Source organism: Macaca fascicularis, chromosome 7 (genome assembly GCF_037993035.2).
Source record: "Macaca fascicularis isolate 582-1 chromosome 7, T2T-MFA8v1.1".
NCBI lineage: Eukaryota > Metazoa > Chordata > Mammalia > Primates > Cercopithecidae > Macaca > Macaca fascicularis.
The window spans coordinates 40,893,782-40,919,235 of NC_088381.1; the positions used below are offsets into that span (position 1 = coordinate 40,893,782).

The following is a 25,454-nucleotide window of genomic DNA, read 5'->3' on the forward strand; positions in this document are numbered from 1 at the left end:
AACTCAAAACTGAGTAATCTTTGTGTAGTATCATTATTTCTTTTTTTCTCGAGACAGAGTCTTGTTCTGCTGCCCAGGCTGGAGTACAGTGGCGCTCTCTCAGCTCACTGCAGCCTCCACCTCCCAGGTTCGAGCGATTCTCCTGCCTCAGCTTCCTGAGTAGCTAGGATTACAGGCACGTGTCACCACGCCTGGCTAATCTTTGTATTCTTCGTAGAGATGGGGTTTCACCATGTTGGCCAGGCTGGTCTTGAACTCTTGACCTCGTGATCCGCCCACCTCAGCCTCCCAAACTACTGGGATTACAGGCCTGTCCCAGTATTATTGTTATTTTGCTTTTGAGACAGGATCTCACTCTGTCACTCAAGCTGGAGTGCAGTGGCATGATCACGGCTCACTGCAGGCTTGACCTCCTGGGCTCAAGCAATCCTCTCACCTCAGCCTCCTTGAATAGCTGGGACTACAGGCATGTGCCACCATGCCAAGCTAATATTTTATTTATTTTTTCTTTTTTTTGAAACAGAGTCTTGATCTGTTGCCCAGGCTGGAGTGTAGTGTGTGATCTCAGCTCACTGCGATCTCTATCTCCCAGGTTGAAGCGATTCTCATGCCTCAATCTCCCAAGTAGCTGGGATTACAGACGTGCATCACCACGCCTGGCTAATTTTTGTATTTTTGGTAGAGATGAGGTTTTGCCATATTACTCACGCTGGTCTCATGTGACCCACCTGCCTCAGACTCCCAAAGGGTTGGGATTACAGGCGTTAGCCACTGCACCCGGCCTAATTTTTAAAATTTTTTGTAAAGGTGGGGTCTCACTATGTTACCCAGACTGGCCCCAAACTACTGGGCCCAAGCAATCTCCTGCTTTCATTTCCCAAAGTGCTGGGATTACAGACGTGAGCAACTGCACCTGGCTGTTTGTGTAATTTTTGATAACTAAGGCATGTAATATTCTCGATTTAATGAAAACAGCTAAATCCTGAGTTGTGAGCCAAAAAAAAAAAAAAAAAAATTTAATCTTAAAGTTCTTACCTAAGTAAACACCTAGTATTCACAGTCTATAAAAACAGTTAACAGGGAAATAACTTTAAATCTAGCGTTCTCTAATATCACAGTTTGTATAAATAATGTAAATAACATAAGTAAACTACAGAAAAATAATACAGCCGGGTGCGGTGGCTCACACCTGTAATCACGGCAATATGTGAGGCCGAAACGGACAGACCATTTGAGGTCAGGAGTGCAAGACCAGCCTGACCAAGATGGTGAAACCCTGTCTTTACTAAAAATACAAAAAAATTTAGCTGGGTGTGGTTGCGCATGCCTGTAGTCCCAACTACTTGTGGGGGTTGAGGTGCGAGGATCACTTGAACTGGGAGGGAGATCGTACCACTGCACTCCAGCTTGGGCGACAGAGGAAGACTCTGTCTCAAAAAAAAAAAAAGAAAAAGAAAAAGAACAATACATTAGGTAAACATAATGGAATAAACGCTTATAAAACAAGAAATGGTATGATGATTACTCAAAAAATTAAACATAAATTTGCCATATGATCCATCAATTCCACTTCTGGGTATATACTCAAAAGAAATGAAAGCAGGGGCTCAAAAAGTTATTTCTACACTCACGTTCAACAGAGTTGCAGTTGGGGGAGACGAATACGTTCTGGAGATAAATGGTAGTGATAGCCGCACAATGTGAATGTACTTAATCGTACAGTTCTGTGGTATTAAAAACTGTTAAAATGGTACATTTTATGTTATTTATAGCTTACCGTAATTTTTTTGTTGTTTTTTGGTTTTTGGTTTGTTTTTTTTGAGACAGTCTCGCTCTGTCGCCCAGGCTGGAGTGCAGTGGTGCAATCTCGGCTCACTGCAACCTCCGCCTCCCGGGTTCAAGCGATTCTCCTGCCTCAGCCTCCCAAGTAGCTGGGAACACAGGCGCATGCCACCATGCCTGGTTAATTTTTTGTATTTTTAGTAGTGACAGGGTTTCACCTTGTTAACCAGGGTGGTCTCAATCTCCTGACCTCATGATCCTCCCACCTCGGCCTCCCGAAGTGCTGGGATTACAGGCATGAGCCACTGCACCCGCCCAGGTTACCATAATTTTTTTAAAGCAAGCACAGAAAGAAAAGGAATTGTTCTGTGAATCTATGCAGTAATCATTTAGAAAATATGGAAATTAAAGGCAGAGAGTTACATTTAATAAATGTCTACTTCGGCCAGGCACGGTGGCTCACGCCTGTAATTCCAGCACCTTGGGAGGCTGAGGTGGGCAGATCATGAGCTCGGGAGTGCAAGACCAGCCTGGCCAACATGGTGAAACCGAATCTCTACTAAAGATACAAAAATTTAGCTGGGTGTGGTGGCGTGCACCTGTAATCCCAGCTACTTGGGAGGCTGAGGTAGGAGAGTCGCTTGAACCCAGGAGGTGGAGGTTGCAGTGAGCCAAGATGGTGCCATTGCACTCCAGCCTGGGAGACACGGCGAGACTCCATCTCAAAATAAATAAATAAATATCTACTTAAAATGTGAAATCTGATAAGTTATAAACAAACTAAAAACTTGCTATAAAAAATGAGCAAAAAACTTGAATAGATTTTTCACCAAATATATATGTGTATATATGTATGTGGCTAATAAGCACAAGAAACGATACTAACTTTTTTTTTTTTGTTTTTCATCACCCAGGCCTGAGTGCAGTGGCACAATCTCGGCTAACTGCAATCTCCATCTCTCGGGTTCAAGCAATTCTCCTGCCTCAGCCTCCTGAGTAGCTGAGACTACAGGCACGCGCCACCACGCCCAGCTAATTTTTTGTATTTTTAGTACAGACCAGGTTTCACCATATTGGCCAGGCTAGTCTCAAACTCCTGACATCGTGATCTGCCTACCTTGGCCTCCCAAAGTGCTGGGATTACAAGCGTGAGCCACTGCGCCCATATAGTAATTAGGGAAATGTAAATCAAAATTACAATGAGAGGCCGGGCGCGGTGGCTCAAGCCTGTAATCCCAGCACTTTGGGAGGCCGAGGCGGGTGGATCACGAGGTCAGGAGATCGAGACTATCCTGGCTAACATGGTGAAACCCCGTCTCTACTAAAAATACAAAAAACTAGCCGGGCGTGGTGGCGGGCGCCTGTAGTCTCAGCTACTTGGGAGGCTGAGGCGGGAGAATGGCGTGAACCCGGGAGGCGGAGCTTGCAGTGAGCCGAGATCACGCCACTGCACTCCAGCCTGGGAGACACAGCGAGACTCCGTCTCAAAAAAAAAAAAAAAAAAAAAAAAAAAATTACAATGAGAGGCCGGGTGCGGTGGCTCAAGCCTGTAATCCCAGCACTTTGGGAGGCCGAGACGGGCGGATCACGAGGTCAGGAGATCGAGACCATCCTGGCTAATACGGTGAAACCCCGTCTCTACTAAAAAATACAAACAAACTAGCTGGACGAGGTGGTGGGCGCCTGTAGTCCCAGCTACTCGGGAGGCTGAGGCAGGAGAATGGCGTGAACCCGGGAGGCGGAGCTTGCAGTGAGCTGAGATCGGGCCACTGCACTCCAGCCTGGGCGGCAGAGCGAGACTCGTCTCAAAAAAAAAAAAAAAAAAAAAAAATTACAATGAGAGACCACTTCACACCCATTAGGTTGGCTATAACTAAAAATAAAAATAAGTCTGGGTGTAGTGGCTCACCTGTGATCCCAGCACTTTAGGAGGCTGAGGACAGATCACTTGAGCCAAGGAGTTCGAGACCACCCTAGGCAACACGGTGAAACCCCATCACCGCCAAAAACACAAAAAATCAGCCAGGTGTGGTAGCATATGTCTGTAGTCCCAGCTACTCAGGAGGCTAAGGTGGGAGAATAGCTTGAGCCTGGGAGGCAGAGGCTGCAGTGAGCCGAGATCACACCACTGAACTCCAGCCTAGGCTACAGAGTGAGACCTTGTCTCAAATAAATAAATAAGGTTGGGCGCAGTGACTCATGCCTGTAATCCCAGCACTGGAGGAGGTCAAGGTGAGTGGATCACCTGAGGTCAAGAGTTCAAGACCAGCCTGGCCAACATGGTGAAACCCCGTCTCTATTAAAAATACAAAAAATCGGTCGGGTGTGGTGGCATGCGCCTGTAATCCCAGCTACTTGAGAGGCTGAGGCAGGAGAACTGCTTGAACCCGGGAGGCAAAGGTTGCAGTGAGCCAAGATCACGCCATTGCACTCCAGCCTGGGCAATAAGAGCAAAACTCCATCTCAATAAATAAACAAACAAATAAATAAATAAATAACAAATGTTGCTGAGGGCATGGAGAAATTAGGCCAGGCGCAGTGGCCTGCACTTCGAGAGGCTGAGGCAGGTGGATAATTTGAGGTCAGAAGTTCGAGACTAGCCTGATCAACATGATGAAACCCCACCTCTACTAAAAATACAAAGAATTAGCCAGGCAGCTGGGTGTGCTCACTCACATCTGTAATCCCAGCACTTTGAGAGGCCAAGGCAGGCAGATCACAAGGTCAGGAGTTCGAGACTAGCCTGGCCAACATACTGAAACCCCATCTCTACTAAAAATACAAAAATTAGCCAGGCATGGTGGCACGTACCTGTAGTCCTAGCTACTCAGGAGGCTGAGGCAGGGGAGCTGCTTAAACCCAGGAGGCGGAGATTGAAGGGAACCAAGACCACGCCATGCACTCCAGTCTGGGCTACAGAGTGAGACTCCGTCTCAAAAAAAAAAAAAAAAGGCCAGGCATGGTGGCATGCGCCTGTTATCTCAGCTACTCAGGAAGCTGAGGCACAAGAATCACTCGAAGCTGGAAGGTGGAGGTTGTAGTGAGCTGAGATCACACCACTGCACTCCAGGGCAACAGAGCATGACTCTGTCTCAGAAAAAAAAAAAAGGATGAAATTAGAACCCTCTACACTGCTGGTGGGAGTGTAATTTGGTACACCCAGGGTTGAAAACAATTTGGCAGTTCCTTTAAAAATAAAAGGTAAAAGAAATACTGCACAACCCAGGTACATATCCAAAACAACTGAAAAAAGGTATTCAAACAAAAACTTGTACATCAGTGTTCATAGCAGCACTATTCACAATGCCAAAAGATGGAAAAACCAAAATGTCTAAGAATAGGTAAATATAGTATAGCTACACAATGAAATATTATTCAGCCATTAAAAAAATGAAGTACTGGCTGGGCGTAGTGGCTCACACCTATAATCCCAGCACTTTGGGAGGCCAAGGCGGGTGGACCACAAGGTTAGGAGTTCGAGACCAGCCTGGCCAGCATAGTGAAACCCCGTCTCTAATAAAAATACAAAAAACTAGCCGGGTGTTGTGGCAGGCACCTGTAATCCCAGCTATTCAGGAGGCTGAGGCAGGAGAATCGCTTGAACCCGGGAGGCAGAGGTTGCAATGAGCCGAGATGGAGCCATTGCCCTCCAGCCAGAGCAACAATGCAAGACTCCGTCTCAAAAAAAAAAAAAAAAAAAGTACTTTTGAGATTACTTATCCCAGAGGATATATTTTTAAAATGAAGTACTTACACATGCTACAACATGGATGAACCCAGAAAACATAAAGCTAAATTAAAGAAATATACACAAAAAGTCACATATTATATGACTCCACTTCTGTGAAATACAAAGAATGAGTAAACCCACACAGAAAGAAATCAGATTAGTGTTTTGCAGGAGTTTCAGGGAGGGAGGAGCAGAGAGTAACTGCTTAATAGGTATGAAGTTTTGGCCAAGTGCGGTGACTCACACTTGTAATCCCAACACTTTGGGAGGCCAAGGTGGGCAGATCACCTGAGGTCAGGAGTTCAAGACCAGCCTGGCCAACATGGTGAAACCTCGCCTCTACTAAAAACACAAAACTTAGCCAGGTTAGGTGGCGGGCACCTGTAATCCCGGCAACTTGGGAGGCTGAGGCAGGAAAATTGTTTGAACCTGGGAGGCAGAAGATGCAGTGAGCTGAGATCGTGCCACTGAAAATAAATAAATAAATAAATAAATAAATAAATAAAGTTTCCTTTGGGATGATGAAAGTATTTTGGAGAGAGTTTATGGTTGTACAACATTGAAAATGTACCAAATGCCACTAAATCGTGCACTTTACAATGGTTAATTTTCTGTTATATAAATTTTACCTCAGTAAATAAGAGGATGCTCTGATAGCATCTTACAAAAGCAATTACCCAAACATGAAGTATTTTACCACTTATCACCTCCCAATTAAAACAAAATACACTGAATTTTTTTTTTTCTTTTTGAGACGGAGTCTCTGTCGCCAGGCTGGAGTGCAGTGGCGCAATCCCGGCTCACTGCAACCTCTGACTCCCCAGTTCAAGCGATTCTCCTGCCTCAGCCTCCTGAGTACCTGGGATTACAGGCATACACCACCACGTCCAGCTGATTTTTATATTTTTAGTAGAGCCGGGGTTTCACCATGTTGGCCAGGATGCTTTCGATCTCCTGATCTCGTGATCCACCAGCTTCGGTCTCCCAAAGTGCTGGGATTACAGGCGTGAGCTATAGTGCTTGGCCTGAAATATTTATTAAACTGTCATTTATTTATTTTGTTGGTTGGTTTGTTGGTTGGTTTCAGAGACAGGGTTTTGCCCTGTCACTCAGGATGGAGTGCAGTGGCATGATCAGATCTCACTGCAGCCTCAAAGTCCTGGGCTCAAGCAATCCTCTTGCCTCAGTCTCTTGAGTAGCTGAGACTACCAGCTTGTGCCATGACACCCAGCTAATTTTTTTAATTTTTTATAGAGACAGAGTCTTGCTATGTTGCCCAAGCTGGTCTTGAACTCCTGGCCTCAAGTGATCCTCCATAAGCCACCACACTCGGCTTAAACTGTCTTAAGACTTAGAGAGGAAAAAGTGGTATTACAGTAAGCTTCTTGGGCATGATTTACTCACAGACTATTTACTCCAAAATCTAAAAGACACTTTTTAAAAGCGGGATGAGGTGACTCTTCTAATTTAGTCAGCATGAGCAAGAACAAACAAAACCTATAAACTCAACTATTGAAAGTTACTTCGAACTTTATACTGAAAAAGTACTATACAAAAATTTCCATTGGTTATTCCTCATGGTCACTTTTACAAGATGGTTTGTTCCCAACCAGCTAAATGACTTCCCTCGTTACCCACTGTATGCACTATTTCCCTTCCGACAGTGACATCCCCTTGCTCTCTGTCAAGTAGGATTAAAACTTTTCAGACTCAAGTCTTTTCCTTTTTCTCATGGCTCTCCAGATATTATTAGCTGTTTCTTCAAGAGGCTTTAGAGGCAGAGATTCTTAAGCTTCACATCCTGGCTCCACCATATACCAGCAGTGTGAACTTCAGAAGTAACCTTCCTTTCTCTGCATCATTTGCTGATCTGCAAAACTGTATTCATAGCCACACTTCAGTGGCTCGCTGTGAGAATAAAATGCATTTAACATGCCACTTGTTATGTAAACTCGAAATAAATTGCTATCGCTATTATTATGTTTTCTCACTACTACTTTCCTAGAACAGGCCTTTACTGCTGCTAGATTACGTCCACTAGATTATGTCTGCATTTCCTCAACCAGCCCACTCCATTCATGTCTTTTAGTAATCCAAAGTATTGTGCAGATCACCATCAGATATACCTTGAATACATACAAATACCTCCTGTTACTCTCTAGCTTAAGAACCTTTAATGTGGTGATGACCATCTCATGTCATCCAGGGACAAAGCAACCCTTGTTTATCCCAGCTTGGCTCTTGGTCTGTGCCCATGGCTGGTTCGTGCCTTGGATACATGGAAAATAAGTAAATGATTAAAAAATAAAAATTAAAAATCTTCTATGGATCCCTGCTTACTAGCACATCAAATCTAATTTACTCTGTCTAACTTTCATTATCCTCTCTTAACAGCAGTTTCCAAACTTTCAGTGTACATCAGAATCATCTGGCATGCTTGTTAAAATACAGATTGCTGTCCAGAGTTCCCAGTTCAGTAGGTATGGGAGCAGGGCCTTAAAATCTGCATTTATAATAAATTTCCAGGAGACGCAGTTGCTGCTGCTGCTAGTCAAGAAACCACATTTTGAAAAGCACTCTTCTATCGTGACCAGCCTGACCAACATGAAGAAACCCCATTCCTACTAAAAATACAAAATTAGCCGGGCGTAGTGGCGCATGCCTGTAATCCCAGCTACTTGGGAGGCCAAGGCAGGAGAATCGCTTGAACCTGGGAGGCGGAGGTTGTGGTGAGCTGAGATTGTGCCATTGCACTCCAGCCTGGGCAACAAGAGCGAAACTTCGTCTCACACACACAAAAAAAAGACAGAAAGAAAAGTACTCTTCTAAAATAGACCCCATTCTGCCTCTGTAGGCTTATTTCTCCTTCCTCCCCACCTAGCACACACTGCTTTGACCGGATCAATCTTTTCATAGACCGTGGCCAATTCTCCCACCCTGCACTGGCCTAGCACACTTTCTTGCTTTTCCAAATCAAACCCAGCCTTTAAGCCTGTAATTCTTAACACTGCCTGCACATTACAAACATCTGGGAAAGCTTTTAAAAACTGCAGGTGCACCTCACCCAAGATTCTGATTCATCTGATTTTTGATTAAGTTTTCCCAAGTGATTCTAATGAGCAGTCAGAGTTGAGATCCACTACTTAAACTTTAATCTCCTTCCTCTCAGAATTGTGAATACTCACTGGATTTTCTCCCCTGTAAATTACTGTAATGTTGACAGATTAGATCAAGTTTTTGCTTCATTACATATCTGTGTTATTCTCTACCTTTCATTGTAAGTCTTGTTTCTTTCAACTTGAAACTGAAGATATAGACTATATATCTTCTATACATTAGTCTATATCTTCAATTTCTATATTACTACAGCTCTAGCATGGTGATGAATACACAGTAGAAACTGATTATTTCTTCACTGATTGTGAGTTTAAATTAGAATTCAGAGCCTTAAAATATTTTTTGGCGTATTATTTTAACAAAGCCTGAAAATATTTCTAATCTATTGAATTCAGCAAATTATATTTTTCTTTTTAAATATGGTTCTGCAACAAACTCATTTTGTTAGGTGAGTCATTTAGCCCCCTCCTTCCCCAATAAATAAACTGGAAAGAAAAATAGTAATGTATAAAAATGCTTTAAAAAATAATAAAATTAATAATAGCATTGTAAGTGGCTTCACAGTTGCTTCCTTAGAGCAAATGGCCTTTTCTAAATCCATTAAAGACTGTTTCAAAACAGTTAAAACAGAATCAAAGTACATATATTTAAAGATGCTGAAACTCTGAATAGTTCTATGATTTGTTTTCTCAACAGATGTGCATCCTTCAAGCCCTGAATTCACCAGATGCATATTAAATTAATCTGTACTTTTAGTTTTTACATAACACTCTACTCTAGTTTTATAAATACACCACATGAAAGTAGAATTCTATTGTTACTTTACGGCATTAAATATTAACAGATTATCTCCACTGTGCAAAGCATACATTAAGATTCATTTTAATGCAGCCAAATGTGTGCTCATTAAATATAGGCTATAATAACTTCACCATTATTTTTAAATTGGCTGATTTCTACCTGGAATGTGAAACATAACAAATTTACTCATAAAAATCCAGTGACACCTGGTACCTGAAAGAAACACACACATTTAAATTGTAAGAAACACTTAATTTAAGTCCACTTAAACCTCCTGGAAAATTTACTTCTTACAAATCCATAATTTGTTCACTAACTGCAATGAAAAAATTAGCACAGTTATATCAGAAATAAGACTACACTGGGAGTCAGGAGGCCTGAATTCCAGTGTGACTCATTAATTAGCTGTACAATCTTGAGCAAGTCACTTAGCCTCTCTGCACTTAAGTAGTCTCAGCTGTAAAATGAAAGGGTCTAACTAGACCATCTCCATATTTTCTTTTAGCTTTATGATTTCATAATCTATGAAACTCAAGAAACACAGCATTAACCAGATGGATCCCATTAAAGACAAAGTGAGCTTTCATAGTGATTGATTTGGAGATAATGTATCTCTGGAGAATCTAAGTGCTTTCACACAGACAGTTCCTTGAGTTGACTTATTTAACTAGGTGAAAAAGCAAACAAAACTCACCAAAGAGTTATTAAACATTTCTTGCATCATACCCTAGATGACCAGAATATTTAGATGTCATGATACCAATTAAGGTTAAAATGTTTTAGAAAATAGAAGCTGTTCTAGAAATACAGGACAGGACAGTTATAAAACCAAGTGAAAGAAGATTCTAGCTAACAATTCGTACTTAGGCTACATCAGAATAAAATGTCTCAGGACAGCATTCTATTGCTTTTAGAATCAAGATTCTCAGCCTGAGTCAGAATTGAAAATATTCAGGAAAGTACAGCAGTACCCATGGAAGCGCTTCCTACTCAGTTTTTGCCAGCTCAAGCTTCTGGATAGTTTTCAACAAGTGTAATAAGCAGCAGCAAACACTAGAGAGGGTGATCAAAAATCTGTATAGTTGAAATCCTTCACTACAATAAAACCCAAGTGGCAAAGGCTCTTATCCTTAGTGAGAGCCTGAAAATTCTGCATTTAGGCCGGGTGCGGTGGCTCACGCCTGTAATCCCAGCACTTTGCGAGGCCGAGGCGGGCGGATCACGAAGTCAGGAGATCAAGACCATCCTGGCTAACACGGTGAAACCCCGTCTCTACTAAAAACGTACAAAAAATTAGCCGGGCGTGGTGGCAGGCGCCAGTAGTCCCAGCTACTCGGGAGGCTGAGGCAGGAGAACGGCGTGATCCCGGGAGGCGGAGCCTGCAGTGAGCCAAGATCGTGCCACTGCACTCCAGCCTGGGCCACAGAGAGAGACTCTGTCTCAAAAAAAAAAAAAAGAAAATTTCTGCATTTAAATCTCCTATCAAGCCCCTTTACAACCTGAAACTGTCACATGACTGTGCCACATTTAGCTCATACTTCCTAATACTCTAATACATGTATGAAATAATTAAGCACTTGTCAATTAAGACCTAATGACCTAAAATCAATCTTCTTGAAAGGGAAAACCACACTCTGAACGATGCTTCTAATTACATTCGAGAACGTTAGGAAACTCTCATTTAAAAACAACTCCCACAAATTATTTCATTTGGTTTAGTTTATTTAAGAACATCCTGGTGGGGCACGGTGGCTCACCCCTGTAATCCTAGCACTTTGGGAGGCCGAGGTGGGCGGATCATGAGGTCAGGAGATCAAGACCATCCTGGCTAACACGATGAAACCCCGTCTCTACCAAAAATACAAAAAATTAGCCAGGCGCGGTGGCGGGCGCCTGTAGTCCCAGCTAGCCGGGAGGCTGAGGCAGAAGAATGGAGTGAACCTGGGAGGTGGAGCTTGCAGTGAGCCGAGATCGCGCCACTGCACTCGAGCCTGGGTGACAGAGGAAGATTCCGTCTCAAATAAATAAATAAATAAATAAATAAATAGAACATCCTTATTAACCCTTGTAGAATAGAAAAAAAACTTTTTTTTTTTTTTTAAATGGAGTCTCGCTCTGTTGCTAGGTTGGAGTGCAGTGGTGCGATCTCGGCTCACAGCAACCTCCTACTCCCTGGTTAAGCGATTCTCCTGCCTCAGCCTCCCGAGTAGCTAGGACTACAGGCACACGCCACGACGCCCAGCTAATTTTTGTATTTTTAGTAGAGACAGGGTTTCACCTTGTTGGCCAGGACGGTCTTGATCTCCTGACTTTGTGATCCACCCGCCTAGGCCTCCCAAAGTGCTGGGATTACAGGCGTGAGCCACAGCACCCAGCAGAAAAAAATCTGTATAAACCAATTGGTCATGACTGGATGCAGTGGCTCACACTTACAATCCCAGCACTTTTGGAGGCCAAGGTGGGCAGATCACTTGAGCCCAGGAATTCAAGACCAGCCTGGGCAATATAGTGAGACCTCATCTCTGTTGTTTTTTTTTTTTTTTTCTAACTAAAAAATAAATTAAAAAAAAATAATTGGTCACCCATGTGCATGCATATACACATATTCCTTACGCCTTTCAAAAAAAAAAAAAAACCTTAAAACTAAATGTAAAATACAAAACTATAAAAAAAATTCTTGAAGATAAATAGGAGAAAACCTAAGTGACCCTGGGTTTGGAAATGAGTTTTTATTTTATTTATTTGTTTATTTTGGGACATAGGTTGGCTCTTTTTGCCCAAACTGGAGTACAATGGTGCGATCTCGGCTCACTGCAAATTCTGCCTCCCAGGTTCAAGTGATTCTCCTGCCTCAGGCTCCTGAGTAGCTGGGAGTACAGGCGCACACCACCACACTCGGCAAATTTTTGTATTTTTAGTAGAGATGGGGATTCACCATGTTGGCCATGCTGGTCTTGAACCCCTGACCTCAGGTGATCGGCCTGCCCTGGCCCCCTAAAGTGCTGAGATTACAGGCGTGAGCCACCACACCTGGCTGCAAATGAGTTTTTAGATATAACACTAAAAGCACTAACGATGAAAGAGAAGATGTTAACTTGGACCTTATTAAAATTAAAAACTTTTGCACTATGAAAGGTACTATTAAGAGAATAAAAAGACAAGCCATAGACTGGAAAAAATATTTGCAAAAAATATATCTGATAAGGGATTTGTATCCACAATATACAATGACCACTTAAAACTCAACAAGAAGGCCGGGCGCGGTGGCTCAAGCCTGTAATCCCAGCACTTTGGGAGGCCGAGACGGGCGGATCACGAGGTCGGGAGATCGAGACCATCCTGGCTAACATGGTGAAACCCCGTCTCTACTAAAAAATACAAAAAACTAGCCGGGCGAGGTGGCGGGCGCCTGTAGTCCCAGCTACTGGGGAGGCTGAGGCAGGAGAATGGCGTAAACCCGGGAAGCGGAGCTTGCAGTGAGCTGAGATCCGGCCACTGCACTCCAGCCTGGGCGGCAGAGCGAGACTCCGTCTCCAAAAAAAAAAAAAAAACTCAACAAGAAGCAAACAACCTTATTTTAAAATGGGCAAAAGACCTGAACAGATACCTCATCCAAAAAGATATAGAAATGTCAAATAAACATATGAAAAGATGCCCAACATCTTAGAGAACTGCAAATTAAAACGAGATACTACTATATATATATGAGATAATGAGTAAAATCCAAAAAAAGAAAAAAATGACAATATCAAATGCTAGTGAGGATGTGAAACAACAGGAACTCTCATGATTCATTACTGGTGGGAATGCAAAATGGTATACCACTTTGGAAAACAGTTTGACAATTTCTTACCAAATTAAATAGTCTTATACGATCCAACAACCACACTCCTGGGTATTTACTCAAAAGAACTGAAAACTTTTAATGATAGAAAAACCTACACATGTATGTTTATACCAGCTTTATTCATCATTATCAAAAACTAGAAGTAACCAAGATGTCCTTCGAACGGTGAAGGGATCAACAAATTGTGGTATATCTATATAACAGAAAATTATTCAGCAATACCAACTAGGCATGGTGGCGTGCACCTGTAGTCCAAGGTACTCGGGAGGCTGAAGCAGGAGGATCGCTCGAGCCTAAGAATTCAAGGCCAGCCTGGTCAAAATAGCAACACCCCGTCAAAAAAAAAAAAAAGAAAGAAAGAAAGAAGAGAGAGAGAAAGAGAAGACAGAGAGAGAGAGAGAGAGAGAGAGAGAGAGAGAGAGAAAGGAAGGAAGGAAGGAAGGAGGGAAGGAAGGAAGGAAGGAAGGAAGGAAGGAAGGAAGGAAGGAAGGAAGGAAGGAAGGAAGAAAGGAGAAAGAAAAGAAAAGAAAAATTATCCTGCAATAAAAAGAAATGAGCAGGCCAGGTGCGGTGGCTCAAGCCTGTAATCCCAGCACTTTGGGAGGCCGAGGCGGGCGGATCACAAGGTCAGGAGATCGAGACCACAGTGAAACCCCGTCTCTACTAAAAATACAAAAAATTAGCCGGGCGCAGTGGTGGGCGCCTGTAGTCCTAGCTACTCAGGAGGCTGAGGCAGGAGAATGGCGTGAACCCAGGAGGCGGAGCTTGCAGTGAGCCGAGATCGCGCCACTGCACTCCAGCCTGGGCAACAGCGTGAGACTCCATCTCAAAAAAAAAAAAAAAAAAAAAAAGAAATGAGCTATGAAGCCACAAAAAGCAAGAAGAGGCTGGGCACAGTGGCTCATGCCTGTAATCGCAGCACTTTAGGAGGCCGAGGCAGGCAGATCACGAGGTCAGGAGATCGAGACCATCTTGGCCAACGTCGTGAAACCCCGTCTCTACTAAAATACAAAAAATTAGTCAGGAGTGGTGGCGAGTGCCTGTAATCCCAGCTACTTGGGAAGCTGAGGCAGAGGAATCGCTTGAACCTGGGAGGCAGAGGTTGCAGTGAGCTGAGATCGTTCTACTGTACTCCAGCCTGGTGACAGAGCAAGACTCCATGTCAGAAAAAAAAAAAAAAAAAAAAAAAAGACATGAAGGACATTCAATGCATATTGCTAAGTGGGGGAAAAAAAAAGTCTTAAAAAGCTCTATGTTATATGATTCTAACTGTATGACATTTTGGAAAAGGCAATACTACAGAGACAGTAAAATGGTCAGTGTCTGCCAGTAATTCAGGGAGGAGAGGAGGGATGTAAAGCACAGAGGATTTTTAGGGTGATGAAACTATGTGTAGGAAACTGTGACGGTGGATACATGTCATTATGCATTTGTCAAAACCCACAAAATGTACAATGCAAAGAGTGAACCTTACTGTAAACCAGATGCTATAGTTAATAATAACGTATCAACATTATTTCATTAATTGAAACAAATGAACCACACTAATGCAAGATGTTAATAATAGGGGAAACTGGGGGATGGAGGAGAGAAGCACAGTGAACTCTATGTACTATCTGCTCTATTATTCCAGAAATCTAAAAGTATTCTAAAAAAAATTAATGATAAAAACACAATAAGGCAGACACGATCTCAAATAGTAAATACTGCCACTGTAGACTACAAAAATTCTAGCAAAGTGAAAACGAAATTAAGAGATTTTAATCTCCTTGCCTTTTCCTGGTATTGGTCATTTCTCTCTGCTCACCAGCACCCACATCAGAGAGTGACCTCTAGGAAATAGAAAAGAACTCCAGCTGGGAAGTGCTTGATCACAGTTGTGGTTAGCAATTTATCCTGAAGCTAAAATGAGATCCGGTGATTATCATGGACACTCAAACACCAAAAAGAAAAAAAAAAAAAAAAAAAGGAAAAAAATTCACATCATTCATTATGGCCAACAGAGAAATTAAAGTGTATTTTAAAATTTATTGGCCAGGCACAGTGGCTCACACCTGTAATCCCAGCACTTTGGGAGGCCGAGGCGGGTGGATCACCTGAGGTCAGGAGTTCGAGACCAGCCTGGCCAACGTGGTGAAACCCCGTCTCTACTAAAAATACAAAAAATTAGATAGGTGTGGTGGTGGGCACCTGTAATCCCAGCTACTCAGGAGGCTGAGGCGGGAGGATTGCCTGAACTCGGGATGTGGAGGTTGCAGTGAGCCGAGATCACACCACTGCACTCCTGCCTGGGCAACAAGAGCGAAACTCCACCTCAAAAAAAAAAAAAAGTATCAAGAGAGAAGTAAATGTATAACTTTCATTCAGAAAGTCCTAAATGCCCCTTTTTCTAGGCTAAGGAGTTAGAATGTATAAGCAGCAGAAATCCACTGGGATCCAATGCTACTGTTCCCTGGCAAATTTATGTAGCATTTTGATGGAGACATCAAACTGCAGCTCTCTGACAGACTTACCCAGTACCCAGGCTTCTCCCCTTTGGTGGCAAGGGCAATGGCTACCTGTTCATCTGACATCTTTGGGAAAGGCAAAAACTAAGAGAATATCCCTCTTCTCAGTATTTCCACACTTCTAATGTGATGGGTGAGAGATTATTAAGGAATAATTGCCACCCCTAGCACCCCAACCCCCACTATAACTACACTCCCCACTTGGAGCTTCCAGGTGAGGGACAGACTACATTATAGTGTGGGGACAGTCCATCTGTCTTTCTGCCTCATCAGAACATTCCTGCTGCAGACAAAGCATGGCTTCTCTTCTATCCAGATGGCTCTCTCTTTAGGCCATTTCTGGGATACCACACTAGTGCTATTTCACAGTTTCTCAGAGATGATTGAGTCTTTCTGGTCTGCTAAGTTAAGGTTATAACTTCAGCAAGTTTGGTCTTTTACAGCTTGGTAACCCAAAAGCCTGTCCTCAGAATTAAGATCCAAAATGAACCTAGCATGGTGGTTAGCACCTGTAATCCCAGCTACTCAGGTGACTGAGGTGGAAGGATCACTTGAGCTCAGGAGTTCCAAGGCCAGCCTGAGCAACACACTGAGACCCTCGTCCCTAAAAATTAAAAAAAAAAAAAAAAAAAAAAAAAAAAATTTAAAAATTAAAAAAATCCCAAATGAAAAGTGCCAACTATGTGCACACATTTAGATGAAAACTAAGCGGCCGGGCACGGTGGCTCAAGCCTGTAATCCCAGCACTTTGGGAGGCCGAGACGGGCGGATCACGAGGTCAGGAGATCAAGACCATCCTGGCTAACACAGTGAAACCCCGCCTCTACTAAAAATACAAAAAAAAAAACTTAGCCGGGCGAGGTGGCAGGCGCCTGTAGTCCCAGCTACTCGGGAGGCTGAGGCAGGAGAATGGCGTGAACCAGGGAGGCGGAGCTTGCAGTGAGCTGAGATCCGGCCACTGCACTCCAGCCTGGGTGACAGAGCAAGACTCCGTCTCAAAAAAAAAAAAAAAAAGAAAACTAAGCAACTGGCACAGAGGTAAGATAAAATCCACTACTGAGAGAGTAAATTTAAGTAAGCTTATTTTAAGTTAAAAATCCTCAGAAGAAGCTTCTCTTCTGGTTTTAAGACATCAAGTGAATAAAGCTTTAATCTAAAATATCTTTTTATCAATTTTTTAAGCAATTTCCATCAACAAGTGGACTATGTTAAACACTACTTACAAAAATGGTTTATCAAGTGAACAGTGAGAATTAAAGATGCATGAAGCTACCATTCATATAGTTTGAAATAACAATTAACTTTAAACAATATCTGTCATCATCCTGTATAACTCAATATAAAAATGCAAGATCTTTGGTTACATGTTCACTGATAGAGCTGATATTATATAACCTAAATCTACTGAGGATTTTTATTTTTACAAAATAATCTGATGAACACAAAGCCATAAAACATAAAAGGGGTTGGAAGAGAAGGAATCTGAAACAGATGGCATCTAAGTTTTTTTTCCTGAGTCCATCTTGAACACAATCCCAATAATGTCAAAATCCAATTTTGCTCTCCAAATAAGTAATCTCCAAAACTTAAAATGGTAATTCTGAAGTAAATTCATTCTTTTTTTTTTTTTTTTTTTTTCCTCCCAGCTTCTCAGAGCTTCTATATTGGGCAGAAATGAGTAAAGACGAGTTAGCTGTTAAAAAGAGAAAAACTATCATTCCACAAATTCAAAAGTTCTTTCAGGAAAATACACTTACCTAAAACCACTGAAGCAGTTTCTATCAATATGTAGTATTAAAATCTATGACACCAGCCTTTTTTTCCTTACAATGATTATTTATCCTTATTAGAGACTAAATCACAGCTCCATAAAAGAAATGTGCTTTAAAATAAAAATAAGCTCTGGAAGAATACTCATTTGGTTTGAGTAAAAAGAAAGCACTGCCTGGACTTTTTAATAACATTTTCACAGTAATTCACTCCTGATTTTATAGCACCAATAAATTTAGCTGCATTTTGTTCATTATCTAATTCTAGTATATGGTACATATATAAACCTTTCTAATCTTTCCTAAAACTTTCTGAGGTCATCCAAGAGAGAGATAATAAACAAAGGTTTAGTCATTTTCAGATTTCCTGACAAGCAAATTCCCTAACTGAAAACTAACTGCAAAGATCCTTGGAATGGCCACAGACTTTGAGAGGAAGTGGTCATTGAGAAATCTCTAACCGTCTCTATTCATTGCACACAATTAAAATAGAATTTTTTACTCTAGCAGCTAGTACCCTATCTCTTATATCAAAATTAATAGATTATTGGGCCAGGCACAGTGGCTCATGCCTGTAGTCCCAGCACTTTGGGAGGCCGAGGCGGGTCGATCACTTGAGGCCAGGAGTTCGAGACCAGCGTAGTCAAAATGGCAAAACCCCATCTCCACTAAAAATACAAAAATTAGCTGGGTATGGTGGCGCACACCTGTAATCCCAGTAAATCAGGAGACTGAGGCAGGAGGGGTGCTTGAACCTGGGGGGCAGAGGCTGCACTAAGCTAAGATCACACCACTGCACTCCAGCCTGGGCAACAGAGACTCCATCTCAAATACAAAAAAGATTTTTAAAAATATTAATACAGTATTAAAGTTTGAGAAGACGACAGGGGAAAAAGTGAGAGTTTCTGAGAGCTTTACCAAAGCATACGATCTCAACTTCAAGATTTAAAGGATGGGCCGGGCGCGGTGGCTCACGCCTGTAATCCCTGCACTTTGGGAGGCCGAGGTGGGTGGATCACGAGGTCAGGAGATCGAGACCATCCTGGCTAACACGGTGAAACCCCGTCTCTACTAAAATACAAAAAATTAGCCGGGCGCGGTGGCGGGCGCCTGTAGTCCCAGCTACTCGGGAGGCTGAGGCAGGAGAATGGCGCGAACCCGGGAGGCAGAGCTTGCAGTGAGCCGAGATGGTGCCACTGCACTCCAGCCTGGGCGACAGAGTGAAGACTCCGCCTCAAAAAAAAAAAAAAAAAAGATTTAAAGGATGATAAAAAATGATACAAGAAAACACAGCAGGCCGGGCACAGTAGTTCACACCTGTAATCCCAGCACCTTGGGAGGCCGAGGTGGGTGGATCACCTGAGGTCACGAGTTCGAGAGCAGCAAGGCCAACATGGTGAACACCATCTCTACTAAAAGTACAAAAATTAGCCAGCGTGGTGGCACATGCCTGTAGTTCCAGCTTACTCAGGAGGCTGAGGCAGTAGAATTGCTTAAACCCAGGAGGTGGAGGTTGCAGTAAGCCAAGATAGTGCCACTGCACTCCAGCATGGGTGACAGAGCAAGACTCCATCTCAAAAAAAATAAAAAATAAAAATAAAAAATAAAACACAGCAAAAAACTTAGATATATACAGATCTTACACTCTCAGAAGAGCCAGTTAGAAAGCTGAATAACCGGCCGGGCGTGGTGGCTCAAGCCTGTAATCCCAGCAGTTTGGGAGGCCGAGATGGGCGGATCACGAGGTCAGGAGATCGAGACCATCCTGGCTAACACGGTGAAACCCCGTCTCTACTAAGAAATACAAAAAATAGCCGGGCGAGGTGGCAGCGCCTGTAGTCCCAGCTACTCGGGAGGCTGAGGCCGGAGAATGGCGTGAACCCGGGAGGCGGAGCTTGCAGTGAGCTGAGATCCGGCCACTGCACTCCAGCCTGGGCTACAGAGCGAGACTCCGTCTCAAAAAAAAAAAAAAAAAAAAAAAAAGAAAGCTGAATAACCTTACCAAAACTCTGTAACTATCACAAAACATAATTTCAACTCTTCTTTTTTCTTTTTTTTTGAGATGGAGTTTTGCTCTTGCCTAGGATGGAGTGAACGGCGCAATCTCGGCTCACCGCAACCTCCGCCTCCCGGGTTCAAGTGATTCTCTTGCCTCAGCCTCCCGAGTAGCTGGGATTACAGGCATGCGCCATCACGCCTGACTAATTTTGTATTTTTAGTAGAGATGGGATTTCTCCATGTTGCTCAGGCTGGTCTCGAACTCCTGACCTCAGGTGATCCGCCCGCCTCGGCCTCCCAAGGTGCTGGGATTACAGGCATGAGCCACCGGGCCCGGCCTAATTTCAACTCTTTATAAAAGAGATACGGGGAAGAAATATACTTGAAAATTCCTCAGGGCTGTGTGTGTTGGTTCATGCCTGTAATCCCAGCACTTTGGGAAGCCAAAGCTGGCGGATCACTTGAGGTTAGGAGTCCGAGACCTGCCTGGCCAACATGGTGAAACCCCTTCTCTACTAAAAACACAAAAATTAGCTGGACATGGTGGCGCACACCTGTAGTCCCAGCTACTTGGAAGGCTGAGGTGGGAGAACTGCTTGAACCTAGCAGGCGGAGGCTGCAGTGAGCAGGATTGCGCCACTGCACTCCAGCCTGGGCACTGCACTCCAGACTGGGCAACAGAGTAAGACTCTGCCTAAAAGAAAAGAAAAGAAAATTTCTCACAAATGTACACAAAACCTATGAACTTCTCAAAAAAGGTCATACTGAATTACAAACTTTGTATTCTCACAAACATCTATTATTACAGCAAGTTATTTGATTTTTGTCCTCTGAGTATAAATTACATTTGAAAATTACTAACTATAAGTCACCTCAAAAAGCAAACTACATTAGCTGAAAATCTGACATATAATAGATGACACATAACTATATTATTTTAAATCCACAAAACAAATGAGTATAAAGACTTCGGCCAGGCACGGTGGCTCATGCCTGTAATCCCAGCACTTTGGGAGGCCGAGGCAGGTGGATCATGAGATCAGGAGATCGATACCATCCTGGCTAACACGGTAACACCCCATCTCTACTAAAAATACAAAAAAATTAGCCGGGTGTGGTGGCATGTGCCTGTAATCCCAGCTACTCCGGAGGTTGAGGCAGAAGAATCGCTTAAACCCGGGGGGTAGAGGTTTCAGTGAGCCGAAATCATGCCCCTGCACTCCAGCCTGGGTGAGAGTGAGACTCCGTTCCAAAAAAAAAAAGAAAAAGACTTCATGGGCTGGGTGAGGTGGTTCACACCTGTAATCTTAACACTTTGGAAGGGTGACACAGGAGGATTACTTGAGCCCAGGGGTTTGAGGTTGCAGTGAGTATAATTGCCCCAGTGTACTCATTCTGGCCTAAGTGACAGAGAAAGACCTTGTCACTAAAAATAAATAAAAAACAGACTTCATGTTTCTTGGATTTATTTCCATATTGTAATAAGGAACGATTTAAAGGCAGAAATTCATTCAATTTTCATTTATTTTCTGAATATTATATAAGTTTTTCTAGTAGTGTAAATCTAATTGAAATGAGAGATGCTGCTGCTGCTGCTGCCTAAGATGATGATGATGATTTTCACCTTAAAATTACAAGTAGGCCGGGCACAGTGGCTCACACCTGTAATCCCAGCACTTCAGGAGGCTGAGTCGGGTGGATTACAAGGTCAGGAGTTCAAGATCAACCAACACGGTGAAACCCTGTCTCTACTAAAAATACAAAAAAATTAGCTCGGCATAGTGGCAGGCGCCTGTAATCCCAGCTACTCAGGAAGCTGAGGCAGGAGAATCGCTTGAATCCTGGAGGCTGAGGTTGCAGTGAGCCGAGATCGCGCCACTGCACTCCAGCCTGGGTGACAGAGCAAGACTGCTTCTCAAACAAACAAACAAAAAAAGTACTTTCTATTTTACACCCCAGTCTTAATTCTCTTTAAAGAGACATGTGATGTTAAGATTTGCATATATTACTTTTTCATGTATTCTGTGTTAATCTATACTATAAACACCAATATGGTGTAGCTGAGAAAAACCTATAAAATATATTTTGCTCGTTTCAATAAATGTGTCACATTCTACTTTATTATTTTGAATTTTAAGAAACTACTGATAATTGAATTTCATGCTACTTATGATCAATTTCGAGAAGACACTGAAAGTCCTATTGTATACGTTTTTTTGAAGTATTATCCAGTTGCCTTCCTATCTCAAACCTCGTTTGACAAAACTGGGCTGCCTTGACTGTGTATGGTTAATGATGATAATTTATCTTGTAATTCAAAGGTGGTTCCGTTTAAAATGGGTGGTTACTTATAACACAGGTAAGAATTTTAACTCATATTACTTATGAGGAAACGGAAGCTCTGGTAGGTTCGTTCCATGACTTGCCCAAGATCAGTAACTAGCAACTGGCATAGTCTAGGTTCAACCCAAGATTTATCTGCCTGAAAGCCAATACTTCCACTTGACCACAATTATCTCCTTAAAAGATTAAGACACAGGCTCAACAGCAGAATATTCATTTTCTCTCTGAAAATTCACATATCTATTCTGAGACATCACTACACAGCACCTAGCATTCAGTCATTGATTGAAACAAAAATGAAGAGGATCTTTCTACTTCATTTAAATTAGGGCAGGTTTACTGGCAGGTAAGAAAGAGGTTGGAAAAGCCTTGCCTCAACATGTCTTGCCTAGACCTCTAATACATCTATATGGTTTCCTCAGTCCCTTTTTAAAAAATAAACACGTACAACTACTACACAAGGTTACACCTGGACTAGCCTATTGTTAAATGCTTTTCAGAATTCAACTTTTCTAAGGTAATTTACACCGGAATTAATATCGAGCTGGGAGACTTGGTTGAATATGTCATTCAGGCACTTTCCAAACATCTTAAGTATAATTTAGGGGCAACAAACCCAGTTTCACTCTCTTTTACAATGTGATGCCTGCCCACTTGGGGGACACTGCTCCTGTAGGACGTGGGGGCGAGGGAACAGTAAAGGAAGAAGTGGGGGAAGCGCACGGAAGTTGGGTAGAGGGAGGTCTCATTACCCACTCTTGTGCCCTAGCTCCGCAAGGGCGGCTCCCCGCGGTGCCCAGCCGACTCAGAACCCCCACAACCCTGGAAGTCCAGCTCTGTCCCAGCGGAGTGGGTAGGGAAAGAGGGCAATGGAACCACGGGATTGCCCCAGCCACCCTGACGAGATCTGTGCCCTCCTTTTGGCTCCCGGAGGATGCTCCCCCTTTCAGAGTAAGCCCTCCAGGTGGCAAACTCCCGGTCCACAACGGCCGAAGTCGGCTTTCTCGGAAGGGGCGCCTCCTCCGCCTACCTCTACCCCGCTAACCGAAACTCTCCACCCGCCGTGTCCCTCAGCCCCTCCATTCCGCCCCCGCAACCCTCCACAGACACAAACGCCAGACTGCGCCCCACCCGGGATCCCGGCGTCCCCCACCCACACCCAGGAAAGGGCCCCCCACCAATCCCCTCAGACACACACACACACGCTCAGACTTCAGCCTACAGAACCCCGTCGAAGTCGGCGCAGGTACCTGATCCAGCAGTGCTGCAAGGCGCAAATGAGGCGGGCCCGGTCCCCTCCCCGAGGCGCGGAGGGCTTCTCTACCCACCCGCAGCGGTGGTTTCTCTCTTTCCCAGGAGCGGGAGGGAGGGGAGAAGGCGGAGGGGAGGGGGAAGGCTAGGAGCCGAGGGGCGGCTGGAGCCGAACCGGAACCACTAGCGTGGCCCCGCCCTCGTCCCGGAGCCGCAGAGTACCCTGGCGCGCCTAATAGGAGAATCCTTGCGCAGGCAGCGATAAACTGACACCATCACTTCCGGGTTATCCCCACGGCTGCCCCCTCCTTAGCAACCGCGTGGGGTTGCTAAGCGGAAGTGCCTTCAAAGAAACCCACCCCCATTTCTTCTGGGACTACCAGATATATCGGGAGCACTCAGCTCTCCTTTGGCAACACGCTCTTACCTTCTGCCCAAGATCTTAGACCGAGTACACGCTTCGCTGCCAGAGGCACGAAACCCATCCCGCTTTTCCCTTCAACTGTACTCCTCCACCAAGCCCCCCATCTCTATATACTCCTGCTCCCTCCCACCCTCAATCCCGTGGCTGACCCAGTGGCTGTACGTAAGGCTCCTCTCTCAGGTGCCTCAAGGGAATTGTTTTCTAACGGTTTAGCAAGCATCTCCCTCTTGTGGATTTTTAATTGTGTTTCAACCAGATTTTTTTAATTTCCTTCAATGTTGTGAAAGCTTTTTCATGCACTTAGTTCTCCTGTGACAGCCCATGAAGACGAATGGTTAGAAAAATGTTTGTCTTCACCTATATTTTGTAAGAGCTGCACGTGTTTGTGTAAGGTCTGGAATTAACCTAGCCAAATGGAAGAGGCAAAAAAGATTCAATGTAACTCGACACTTACTTTAATCCTTAAAACAGAGAGTAGGGCACATGTTCTCAGGACTTCTTGAGACTGCGCCTCGGGAAAAGGAAAACAAAACAAAACAAAACAGAAAACAAAGAAAAAGGCTAAAGGGAGCCCATAATCAAGTTCGGGAAGGAAGAAGACTAATCCTCCACTCAAAACTCAAAATAGGCCGGGCGCAGTGACTCACACCTGTAATTCCAACACTTTGGGAAGCCCCGGCGGGCGGATCACGATGTCAGGAGATGGAGACCATCCTGGCCGACATGGTGAAACCCTGTCTCTACTAAAATACAAAAAATTGGCCGGGGATGGTGGCACGGGCCTGTAGTCCCAGTTACACGGGAGGATGAGGCAGGGGAATTGCTTGAACCCGGGAGGCGGAGATTGCAGTGAGCCAAGATTGTGCTATTGCACTCCAATGGCACTCCAGCCTGGCGACAGAGCGAGACTCCGTCCCAAAAATAATAAATAAATAAATAAATAAATAAATATACAAAAATTAACCGGGTGTGGTGGCGTATGCCTGTAGTCCCAGCTACTCGGGAGGCTGAGGCAGGAGAATCGCTGGAACCCGGGAGGCGGAGGTTGCAGCGAGCCAAGATCGCGCCACTGCACTCCAGCCTGGCGACAGAGCTAGACTCCGTCTCAAAAAAAAGAAAAAAAAAATTCTCAAAATAAACTTTCATACCGACACTATGGATAAGAAAAGAGACCTCATTTATTGTGTCTGGGTGATTTGGGGTTTGAAAACATTTGAATTGGTTGAGGTAAAAGTCAACAAAATAATACTGGAGAACAAGAACTGGTATCTGGGGGCCTGGCGCGGTGGTTCACGCCTGTAATCTCAGCACTTTGGGAGGCCGAGGCCTGCAGATCACCTGAGGTAAGGAGTTCGAGACCAGCCTGGCCAACCTGGTGAAACCCCGTCTCTACTGAAAATACAAAAATTAGCTGGGCGTGGTGGCGGGCGCCTGTGATCCCACCTACTCGGAAAGCTGAGGCAGTAGAATAACTTGAACCCAGGAGGCGGAGGTTGCAGTGAGCCGAGATTGTGCCATTGCACTCCAGCCTGGGCGACAGAGCGCGACTCCGTTTCAAAAAAAAAAGAATAAAGAATAAAAAAAGGAAAAGAACCCATATCGTTATGGCGGGTAAATATTCAGAGAAATGCAGTTGGGCATTCAGAGAAAAATGAGTAAAAATCTTCATTTGGTTTTCCGATCTTAAATAAATCTGCTTACAAGCAGAATGCTTAACAGTAGCTCCTAAATTTGTTTTCTATTCTATGGTAGTGAATATACTTGACACGGCAGGCTCTAATTCTATTGATCATGATAACCTCTTTATAGTCACCAAAATTGAACTGTTGTCCACCTTAACTGGGACAGACAGGAAATGAGCTTTGGTCACTTAAACGAAACACCG

At 43.7% G+C, this 25,454-nt stretch overlaps 1 protein-coding gene and 1 non-coding gene across 25 annotated transcripts in view; one reads left to right on the forward strand and one right to left on the reverse strand.

Annotated features, from left to right (window-relative positions):
• CSNK1G1 (casein kinase 1 gamma 1) overlaps positions 1 to 23,330 on the reverse strand; it is a 229,751-nt gene extending 206,421 nt beyond the window's left edge. For all 24 annotated transcript variants that reach the window (XR_012415037.1, XR_012415035.1, XR_012415038.1 and 21 more), the window contains exon 1: positions 23,145 to 23,330. The gene's annotated coding sequence lies outside the window, so the exon portion shown is untranslated. The remainder of the gene's footprint in view (positions 1 to 23,144) is intronic.
• LOC123574995 (small nucleolar RNA SNORA48) lies at positions 7,662 to 7,794 on the forward strand. Its single transcript, XR_006700166.1, has one exon. It is a non-coding gene; the product is annotated as a small nucleolar RNA SNORA48 (small nucleolar RNA).
• Positions 23,331 to 25,454: the final 2,124 nt, after the last annotated feature.